This window comes from Anser cygnoides, chromosome 2, assembly GCF_040182565.1.
Source record: "Anser cygnoides isolate HZ-2024a breed goose chromosome 2, Taihu_goose_T2T_genome, whole genome shotgun sequence".
Lineage (NCBI taxonomy): Eukaryota > Metazoa > Chordata > Aves > Anseriformes > Anatidae > Anser > Anser cygnoides.
In genome coordinates, this window is record NC_089874.1 from 52765153 (window position 1) to 52777018 (window position 11866).

Genomic DNA, 11866 nt, shown 5'->3' on the forward strand with positions numbered 1-11866 from the left:
TGCAGGCCTTGGAGCTGAGCAGAAAGCACTGAAAGCTCTGGGACTGAAAGAAGAATTGGGAGCTCTCTAACGTGTGAGCACACAGCAGGTGTAGAAGGTGCAGTGGGGAAAGGGTGGAGGGACTGTTTTTCTTCTTCTGTATTAAGACATGTGTTTTCTCTTTTTTGAGTAGCCCAGCTTCACATTTGTGCAGATCCGCACCCCTTTGGCATGTTTTTGCTGCTAACAATAAAGAAAAGGTGTGGGAAGACCGCCTCAAAGCACTAGTCAGCTTGAGACCAAGTTGCACCCAAAATGCAACTGGCTTGGCAGCAGCTGGATTTTTTTGGTCATGTTTGCATGTGTTTTACACTGTTAAATCCCACTGGCAGTCCTTCCTCTGGGGCTCTGTAAAAAGCTTCTGGGTCTTGGTGACTGCTGTGCTACCTCCTGAGTAATTTTCGAAGATGGGCTCCTTTGTGGTGCCCATTCTCCTCTGCGGGGAGAGGGAACGCATTTGTTCTCTGTAGGACTGCACCTATAAGGAAGACCTTAGACATTGTGTGGTGTGATTACCAAGCCTGGTGTTCGCTGGGCTGAGGATGACAAGGAATAACCCCCTCTTTCCTTGCCATTCACAAGCCAACAAGGTGTTTGAAGATATTGATGGTTCGATAGGATTAAGACTAGATCAGTAGTTGGCGTAAGCCTCCAGCAGGCTGAGGGGAAGCTCTCTAAGACTGTTACAAGTTACTAAGATTGTTACAAGTGCTGGGCTCGTGTGTGAGGAGGGGTGAACCTAGTGGGGAGGCTGCTGTATGCTCACTGAAGGAGGAGGAGAAATGCTTTTCCGTCTATTTGATGTTTTATTGAGGTTCTCCTTTATATAACCTTAGGAGGACTTCGTTTTGTGTTTTAAAGGCCAGCAGGGGTATCTGAACAAAGAGGTTGCTGGAGGTACATGACCTGAGTTTTCTGGAGCAAGTGGCTGGACAAAGAGGTTCTCTCAAGTATTACATTTTCTGTAAGTGTGTGGGTCATCCTTTAACAGCCATCGTTTGAAACAGAGGGAAACATACATAGATGAATGATGTCTCGATTCTACTACTGTGGGAAAAAAATAATAATCCTTAGTCATTGCCCCAGTTACTGTAGTGCGAGGCTCCAGCTTGGCAGGAACCATGGTTCAGTCTCCTCTGAACTGCCAGCTTTCTAAACAAACTGTGTGTTATCAAAACGGAAGAATCTGTTTTCCACTGGGACTTCATGTGACTTGTATTGAGCCCTGGGAGTTTCCAAGATACCAAATTTTGAAATTGTCATGGATAAAAATGGTCATGTTTAAAACAGGAAAGGCATCCTAGAGCACAGAGATTTTGAGTCAGTGGTCTGTATCTGCATCACGGGAGCAAAGGGGAGATCTGCAACCAGTTTCAGTGTCTGTACAGCCATGTTTATCAAGGCAGGGGTGTGTTTATCAAGGCAGGGGCAGTGGTGCTGGTAGCCTCCCCTTAAGGACTTCCCATGTGAGCAAAGAGCAGCTGTGTTGCTGCATGGTGCCTTCACCACTCTGATTGTCAGCTCTGGCCTTGACCATGAAACATCTGTAAGAACAGGCTTCTGGCCTTACAGGGAGAAAGGGGAAGAGATGGGATGCAAGAAATGTACTCAATATGCTTGTAAGGCATTGTCACGCTAGTAAACAACTGTTTTCTTTTGCTTCCTGAACAGCACATACTAACGCTAAGAGGCAAAATGTATGGGGCAATAAGACAAGTTCTCTTTAATTGACTATTGGATGACCTACAGGGAGACAGACTAAATTGAAGCAGAGGGAAGCTTTATGAGCAGCAGAGCAGCAAGTTTATAAATATATTTTTTATTATTAATAATTAATTAATTTTAAGAGGGCAGCTTGGAAGTTCTGGTGCAGTTCTGAACCAGGGCTTATATGCTGTAATGGGCAGGCATGGGGTTAAAAGGGGTTGACCCAGGTAGAGGATGTTCCAAATCTAGCCTTGGATTTGAGACAGATATCTATGATAAGATCCATCTTTAATGTAAAGCTGAAAAGATAGTTTGAAGATGAAACAGGTTGAAATAAAGAAAGTATGGCCATTTACATGGGCTATGTAAACCTCACTCTCATGCTGTAGTTACTTATCTATTTTTATTTTCTTTGCTTCCCAGAGGCAAAAGTTAAAACTCCATGTCAAAAAGGCCAATTTTCCCAGCATTTAACAAAAACCAGCCTGAGTTCCTGAATGGCCAGTGTCACAGAATTTGGTTTAAAATTGTAAAGAGTTGTAAAGAATTGACATTATGGACAGAAAGGGGCCAAATAAACCTCAGGCAAGGGGCTTAAGGCCCTGGCTAAGTTTGGATCTTTATCCACACTTGATATCTCATCGTTGTGATTGAGGCTCCTCTCTGCTTGATGTCTTTCCAAGATTTCCCTGTGTTTGTTTCATCCTTGACAGGCTAGAGAACATCTACCAGCACTTCTATCAGAAGTTTTGGAAAGGGGAGAGTTGAACATAATCTTCAGATAAATGCATACCATGGCCACAGAAAAATGGTTTCATGAACAAAAAATGTCAGGCCTGTAGCTCTGAAAAGCTCTTGATAGACTCCTCTCTAGAGAATAGTAAAGATGTTATCGCAGAGCTGTGATTCTGTAGCATGGTGTGGAAACTCTCCCCGTGGCTGTGGTGTGGAAACTCTCAGGTTTATATCTGCAGCTCGGCTACCCAGCTGAATTTTGTGGCTTGGGCCAGGAATGCCCTCTAAGGTGTTATGCTGCAAGGGCTTAGCAGTATGAGTCCTCCTCAAATTTGTCAAAGAGAAGAAACAAACTGCATATTCTACCCCTGATGCAGTAGAAATATACAAATAAATGTATACATCTCTGCTGGGCCACATTCACATGCACGTGTTGGTCTCTCATTGCCAGATCCTGCTATGAACTCCAGCTCTGTGTGCTGTTAGAAATGGCAGAAAGAGATAAATGTCTTTATCTCTGTACATGCAAATACATATTTTTGACCAGTAGCATATGGTGATGTTTGCTTAATCCATGGGAAACTCACATACCCATACATGATGTGACATGTATTTTCTCCACAAAATGCAAACCATACTTTTATACTGGGCTATATTTGTTACTGGATCCTCAAGTCCATTTCTGCTGCATAGCTGGATAGGTATGTTTGGTATTCTTTTATTTTTTTCTGTTTTTTTTTTTTGTTCCAGAAAAAAAAAAAAACAACAACATAAATAATTCAGAACACTTGCTTTATATCAACTGTTTCCCTGATACTATTTTATGTCTATAAACAGGGCAGAGGCAAACCCTATCCAAACAAGGAAGGGGAGGAAGATGCATTGCAAAATTGTGGATGGGTCACGTGAGTCAAAAATACATGCATAGATATACTTTTGTCTGGAAGGCCCAGCTCAGAAGTGTGATGCCTGCATTTTAGTGCTTTGCACAGTGAGTTGGTGAGTGTACATACAGTAAGTTGAATGCATTTTGGCTGCATCTGACTTTTCACCTGTATGCACTTGCTGTTTGTCTAGGACTTTGAATGTTCAGGCTTCCAGATGTTCAGAAATCCCCTGCTAATATGCTGTAATAAGAGACTCCATTGGAGGGTGCTAAACTAGTTGATATTCCCTAGGAATTCAGTCCCTTATAAAATACAAACTTTGTGTCACTTTTTATAAAGACGAAGTCCAAGCTCCCTAAGTCATATGGAAGTTCTCTGCTGAGTTAAAAAAGGAGTTGGGCTACACCCATGAAAAATCCTTTCTCCCGTGAAGATGTGGCAGTTTCATTTGCCTGTTCGTCTTATAGGTTCAACTGATCAGCTGCTGTAATTTTAGCACACATTACTTGCTACCTATGGTCCATGCCAAAGACCAAATATCTTTGTATGGTGGTGTTCCTTCACACTCTACTTGTTATGGTTAAACATTGCTGAGAGAGCCTGTACTCAGTCCTTTTTCATCTGCTTGATTTTTTTCAGTATCATGAGGAGGTATATTATTGTGTATATCTTCTGACACACTAGAATTAGACCCATTCCTACTTCACTATGGTGATAATAAATGTCACCATTACTTGTCTACACTCTAATTCTGATATACACTGCAAAGCTAATGATGGCATAACATACTAGGTAATATCCTACACTGATGTGTCTCCAAGTGTAGAAAATAACAGGCCACATTAATCTTTCAAAAGACCCATTCCTGAGCCCTTAAAAAACAACAACAGCAACAACAAACAGAACAAAACAAAAACAAAACCCCACAACAATATGAAGGATGTGCCACATCACTGCCATGAATATCCTGTCCCAGTACCTCATTTCTTTTCATCCCTCAAAGTGATGCTATGAGGGTAAGTTCACTGATGTTTCAGGGGTGTTCAGATACTGTACTGACAGGGGCTGCATAGGTGAACAGAGAGAGAGAGCAGATGTACATTTATTAATCTGGTAAAGGATGGATATTTAACTCAGCAGTGCTCCCAAACAAATGTCAAAGACTGTATTATCAGCATGTCTCTTATCTCTGGAATTTTGTTTTGTACTGTGCTACTTTGCTTCTTGGTTTGTGATTTGTTTTGCAGCTTCCCAGAAAAAGAGAACATTAAAAACACGATCAGCAAAAGCCTGGTAAAAGTTGTAACCAGCTCTGACTGTCCATGGTATGACAGCCAACAAATATCACCTGCTGATGATTTACAGATTCCTGGGAGATGTGGTGTTGAGTCTCAAAGAACTGGAACAAGAACAACTCACTCAACGTGCTTCTCAGGAAACAATGTAATGTATCCACCCGCTTCATGCTCTCCTAATTTAGGACATGTGTAGTGTGTAATGATGAATGGGCCAACTGGTTATGTTGCTGTAAATCTCATCCTCCACCTTACAAAACACCCTTGATTGACCCCATCTTTTGTGAAAGCTCAGCCCAGGGTTTTCATTTCACCTCTTGGGAAGGAGACATCACACTAACCGTTTGCAAACATGCTTCTGCAGAGAGAAAAATGCAATGTTTTGTTGTTTTTATTTCGTTGGGCAGCCTTTTCAAGTGCTGTGACCCACTTTTCCCTCCCTTTAAACTGTGACCAGTATTTATTTATCCCTTTTTAAACACAGTAATTTAATTAAGAAACTAATCAGCAGTGTTGAAATGATCTTTGAACTACACCTTTATCACTGAAAGAAATTTATGAATGCATAATACAAGAAAGATTCTATTACCTAAAAAGCTTTCTACTAAAATGATTTGGCATCTGAAAAGTAAGGCTTGAAATTCTGCACTAAATTTACAGTATGGAGATGTGAAAATTATTTATAGACTCTGAAAGATGTTCCAACTGAATCTGACAAGATTGTCTGGATTGTTTATTAAGAATAAAACTGTTTCAAGTTCAAAGGATTTCAGAAGTGAGTTGAGTTTTAAGGAGTCCAAAGGACAGACTATAAAGGTAGGTACCTGTGTAACAGGTGGAGATCTAACAGCATCTTGCAGTTATGTTCCAATTTTATAGATATTTATCTTTGGTTGGGAATATAATAATAGAGCTCTTCTTAGGGCTCTCTTTTTTTAAGAGCACTACAGTTCTTTCCCGTACTGCTTCCTTACTTTCTCAATATTTGTGGAAATTCATCTTTCATTGCTTAGTCTTCTAGCAAGTGGACTTGAAATATGCCAACAGGTTCAAAAGGCTTTGTTACGGAGTGAGACGATAGATAGAGACAGGATGACATCAAGTGCTTTCCTGAAAAAAGTAAAATAAAAAGGACATAGTGTCTGTCCCAGGAAGCATATTGTATCTCTAAAGGATGGGTAAAAGACAATAATATGGTCTGAGAAGAGCAAAGTTTATTAAGGACTCGTGTCTAAAAGACTGGGGAATTCTTTTAGCAAATTGACGAGGCTCCCGAGTTAAGTTTGCCACTACATTGCTGGGTTGCATTGACATGAGCTTGCTCAGAGGTATGATGCAGGAATTAATATCCTCACACACTTTCCATTGCCTTATTTTCTTTGTTATGTATTATATACTCCACATGGGCTGTGCAGAGAAAAGAGAAATAATGATGAGAATAAAGATGAGAGAAGAGGATTGCCATTTTTTTCCATAAAGAGCAGATTGCTAGAGTGTGGCATTTTTCCCACACATCTTGAATAGTTTTGAGTTTGGGCTTTTTGAAGAGTTTTTAATTAATTTATTGTTTAAGTATCTGTAATGAGAAGAAGAGCCCCTGCCACACTGATTCTAATGAGGATTGAATGTGCTCTATGTCTTTCTCATTGTGGCCTGTATCATTTAAATATCTCAACCAACATGTGCTGTGGCAGATTTCACTTATAACTGCTTAAATTAAAGCTTGTCAGTTTAGGAGCTAGGAACCATGCAAATATTTGAGAGAGATTTGACATTCACTGCTGAAATCATTGCACTAAATATCTGGCACCAATGAGATTATTTGAGAAGGGTTAGAAATTCTTGCTGTGTTGTACAGGCTGGACATTCTGGACTTAAAGGAAAAAAAACTTATTTCAACTTCTGTGCTCATAATTAGGGTCTCCACCAGAATTTCAGCTTGTTTTTCTTCTTTTATATTTTCTTTGAGCAGTATGTGACTGTTCAAGTTCCTCAAAGTCGCTGCTAGGAGAACAAACAGTACCAGTATCTCAGGAGTAGTTGGAGTAATAGCACGGTTTAGCTGTAAAAGGAATGGCATTTCCTTATGTTCTCATCCTGCAGAAATGCAACGGAAGATGGTGCTGAGCTGGAAGAGTGTAATGGAACTTCAGATATTTTAACAGGAGATGAAGCCTAATTTCCCACATGTATGTACTTTTCTTCTTGCAGCTCACTGTAGCAGAACATCATACCGTGTGTAGTATGTACAGCAGTATACAGAGGCAAACACTTTTATGCTAGAAACTACTTGCTGCACTGAAGACAAAATTGGGTATTGACACACAGATATTACACATCTGATTTTAATCTCAATTGGCCATTACAAAAGGGACCAGAACCCAAACATTTCAATACCAAGACAGTCTGCTACCAAATATGGAGTTGCTTTCTTTTCTCGTATAGGGCCAATGAATAGGGAATAGACAAGAAAAATCAATGCTGGTAGGATCATAGGATAATTCAGGTTGGAAGGCACCTTAGGAGGTCTCTAGTCCAATGTTTTGCTCCAAGCAGGATCAGCCGTGAGATGAGTTTCAGGGCTTTATCCAGATGGGCCTTGGAAACCTCCGGACTTCCAAGGAAGCCACACAACCTCTAGGTTCCAGTACTTGACTCCTCATATCATTCCTTAAATAAGGGATATAAATGTTCCTTATAGCCAATCTGAACTTCTCTTCTGCTGTCTCTTGTCTTCACGCCATCCACCATTATGTAGACCTTGGCTCTCTATTCTTGGTGACCTCCCCATTCAACAATAGGGTGATCTGTTGACTCCTGAGTTCTGGTAACTCAAATGCAGAGAGAAGGCCCAGCTGGTGTTCTGATGTCTAAGGTGACATAAAAGCAAGTAAGAGGTGTTAAACACAGCATTTCTTCTTCCAAAGTCTTGTATACTGGCCTACTCCCTGAAGCTATGGCCTACTCCTTCAGCTGCATCTCTCTTTCTAAAGCATTTTTTTGTTTTTTTAACTTCAGACCGGTGGCTTCCCTACTGTTCAAAGATTCTAACAGTTGTGGGAAGGGAACATTTTTTTTGATCTGCATCAATTTCTCTTGTTTGCAATTAATCACAGGAAAAAACATTTTTAAGGTTAGACTCCTAGCCATAATCATCTATAGTTAAAATTTCACTGCTCTAGGCTGTATTCTTTTAATATATCTTATCTATTGTCAAACTTCATGTAAGTGATGCTACAAGGCCTGAGCACAGTCTGCACAGCATAGTCTCACCAGAGCCATTGGAGAAGAGTCATGAACTCTGGGTACTGTCCCCGCTTCCTGTGCATTCTCAGTTGTGTTAGCTTCAGTTATTGTCCCTTGCAACTGATTTACAGCTCACTGTCATGTTCAGGTCACTAGTTTTAGAGTAACAGTAACCTGCCCCTCCTCTAACTAAGCACAGCATATGTGAAGGTTAGCTCTGTTGAGCAGAGCCATTTATAATTTGAGTGAAGCTGTGAAGGAAGTGTTGGGCAGATCAATGATGGGGAAGCTGGAGCTGACAGAGCTGACCCAGGTTTTGTAGCACTTGAGCTTTCTTAACAGGGAATTTTGCTTGGTGTTCAAACTCAGGACAGGTCCAAGTGGATCCAGTAGAAACTATATGGAGAAGTGGGTTCACAGAATCATAGAATCATTTAGGCTGGAAAAGACCTCCAAGATCATCAGGTTCATCTGTTAACCTAGCACTGCCAACTCTGCCCCTAAACCATGTCCCTAAGCACCACATCTACACAGCTTTTGAATACCTCCAGGGATGGTGACTCAACCACTTCCCTGGGCAGCTTGTTCCAACACTTCACAGCCCTTTCACTGAATAAATATTTGCTAATATCCAACCTAAACCTTCCCAGGCACAACTTGAGGCCATTTCCTCTTGTCCTATTGCTTGTTGATTGGGAGAAGAAACCAACCCCCACCTCACTACAACCTCCTTTGAGGCAGCTCTAGAGAACGATGAGGTCTCCCCTGAGCCTCCTTTTCTCTAGGCTAAGTAACCACAGCTCCCTCAGCCACTCCTCCTAAGACTTGTGCTCTACAATCTTCACCAGCTTTGTTGCCCTTCTTTGGACATGCTTCAGCACCTTGATGTCCTTCTTGTAGTGAGGGGCCCAAAACTGAACATAATACACACAGGACACACAGGGTTTCTTCACCTTGAAACACTACGCAACTCATGTCAACTTCTGATTACACTCTTCTATGCTGTGGATTCAAGTCCATTATCTCCCTTTCCTACAGCTCAGCCCATTTTAGGCCTGGAATCCTTGCTGTCAACCTCCTATAGCACTGGAGTGCCAAGTGTTTCAGACAGGTAAATCTTTACATTTAGGTTAAGAAAAATGAAATAAGAGAGATGAAAAGACATGATACTGCCCACTGTGCTTTGAAGAACTGCTATTTACTGTGTGCTAGGCCCCTGTTAATAGAAAGCCATTGGAGGGGCTCAGGAAATTCATACACTCAGTGTTCCTCTGCATTTTGTTCTCAGTGACTGTATGCTATTAATTTGTGTCCTCTGGAGTTGAACACGCTTTCTTCAGCTTTGATGCACATTAATTCTTATGCATAGCGTGGCTTAAAGAAAAGACAAATTGTTGGGTAGTATGGAAACCTGAGGCATATTGCCCTTTCAAGTAATGATTCTACATATGGAAGGAGGAGGAATACATTGCTGTTAGGGCCTCTGTGACCTGTTTGAGGGTAAATAATTATTTAGAAAACCATATTTGATTTGGAATGAAAAGTCAGTTCAGAGCCCTGATGGTTGTATAGCAATTCACGGGGTTAGTCTGGGAAGCTTGTGAAGGCAATCATGAACGAAATTCATCCCTGAACAAAACTGCCTTGATAAAGGTTTTGTTTTGGAAAACAGAGAGTAAAGCAAAGCCATGTTAATTGTTGTAGGTGGTGAAAAACATCCTCCAGGCTTGTGACATTTTAAAGAAACAAAATCTTTTACATCAGATGGATCGCACATGATGCTCTATTTATTCACATGAACAATGTCTTTTTGAGGGATGGGTGTATAAGTTCCACTAGAGTTTCCAGCACATGAAAAACTTCTTAAAATGGACTCACCTAAGGTTTTATGGCATGCTGTGTAAGCCAGCAACATGGGGTTGGAAAGTCAAGAGAGGAACCTGGGAAGGCAGAGGTCACCTGGAAATTTTTATTATCTTGGAACCCCCCTTCCTGGGCTTCTGTTTCCCAATTGCAAAATGAGGATAATGCCAAGATGTGATGGACAATGTCTGCTTTATTCATCCTCAGTTGATAAGTTAGATTTGTTTTTCTTTGACAAGAAGAAGCTCCATAAGGACCAGAAGAGGCTTGCTGTTGTAAAAATGTTGCCTGAATTGAATATAAGCAGGGTTGAAGGCAAGGACTTGACCTGTGAGGATGCACTGAACCAGGAAAAAATGATTTATGTTATTAATTTTATGGTGATTGTGCTTGATCTAGTCAGTCCAGTTTACAATGCTTTGGGAAGTGAAGATTCCTAATTTATATTTTAGTAAAATCCAGTTCTTTGGTGTTCAAGCCCCTTTTTCCTCTCTTTTAAGGGGCCGTGGATAAAGGAGGTTTACCTGTCTTATTGGGGTCTCATGACACAGTGGTGCTCTTTATTTGCAAGATAATTTGGGGCTCTTGGAGTGAAAAAGAATGTATTCATGATTACTTAACTGCTGAATCCTTAGTTGGGCCAAGAAGCCCAGTTCATGCATTCACGTGCAGTTTCTCCCTGCTGGTGAGAGCCTTGATGAATTCTGCAAAGATTATATGTTAGTCCTTGAAAGTATGCTATTCTTCTCTGCTGATACCTCATACAAGCTGAAGTGGAAACATCTCCAGCCAATAAAGCACTTAAAATTATATTTCTTTGATCCCTTCTTGTTCTAGTATGTTCCTTTGCTATATCCTTTCTGATGTGGAATTGAAAGGTTTTAGGAAAAAAGGCCACCTCTGCTTTTATGTCTCCAGAGTGAGCAGATCCTTGCTCAGTGCTGCTAAGGAACAGTTCCCAGGAGCTCCATGTTCCAGCAAGGCATATAATTATGTAAACATAAACAGAGAGGTAACTTCCCAGGCTTTACCCAAAAGAAACACACAAAGCAAAATATGTGATATATGCCTTTCTTTTTTTTGATCCTTTTTCTGCAGAGAGCATATATTATATTTAACTTAAATAGTCCCAGTTTATTAGCTCTATTAATCTATATGTCTTATAAATGGAAATGTCACTTCTTGCCCATTGTTACAAAAGTGACTATACTAAGTTCCCAAAATATAGCGAGAGCCTACTCAGACATCAAGATCTCAGTAACTTGAATATGTTGATAAAGGGAATTCTGGAGGCATCTTATCACCCAAAGCCGGCTATTAATTATGAGTAATAATATTCATTTTTATTAATTATGGCTATAGAATTAGGCTGGAAGCTCTCCATGTTTTAATGTTTTAGGCAATGTTCCATGGCACTGTGACCAACATTTAGAGAAGTGGCCTGTACCTCAGAGCAAATAATTTTTATGGAATGGAAGTGGAGGATAGAACTGAATAAGCTAGTTGCAATGGAAATACAGTCTTTCAAAACATTGGAAAAGTTAGACACTTGCAATAGCATGTGGTCTAATTTCCTGAACCTGTGAGAAAGGACATGAGTTATTATATAGCTTGCTCCTGAACATGTGCTTGCTTCCTCATGTATGTAGAAGGCAAGGGTGGAATATGTGCATGAGTCAGGTTCAGCATGTCTCATCCTGTCTCTTACAAGTTCAAAGCCAAAGCGGACACTGTGAATGACAAGCAGCATGCCAAGAAGAGCAAAAGCAACTTAGAATACTCTAGATATTTTTAAACTGGACTGGACAAGAGCAAAAGTCAGTTTTGCTAATAGATTACTTTCTAATTGGTCAGTAGCTTTTATTTTGTTAAAATATTCTTGTTGGAATCTTTGGAGGTTATATTTTTTATACTATGAAACAAAATGATTGATTTTGTGTAAGAACCATATTCATCCACTGCTCCTCTGACACAGCAGTCTTTTTCCAATTTTCCTGCATTCTTTTCACAATATTAACCAAATAATTGACGTCTACCGAAGCCTGAAGTAGGGATGGGCACAAGTATTGTTCAGTGTTTTTTATTATTATTATT

The 11866-nt window shown here is 40.3% G+C and overlaps 1 long non-coding RNA gene across 1 annotated transcript; it reads left to right on the forward strand.

The window, feature by feature from the left end:
- The first annotated feature begins 3338 nt into the window (after nucleotides 1–3338).
- LOC106041685 (uncharacterized) lies at nucleotides 3339–7506 on the forward strand. The gene is made up of 3 exons (XR_007161122.2): nucleotides 3339–3480; nucleotides 4616–4811; nucleotides 6767–7506. It is a non-coding gene; the product is annotated as an uncharacterized lncRNA (long non-coding RNA).
- Nucleotides 7507–11866: the final 4360 nt, after the last annotated feature.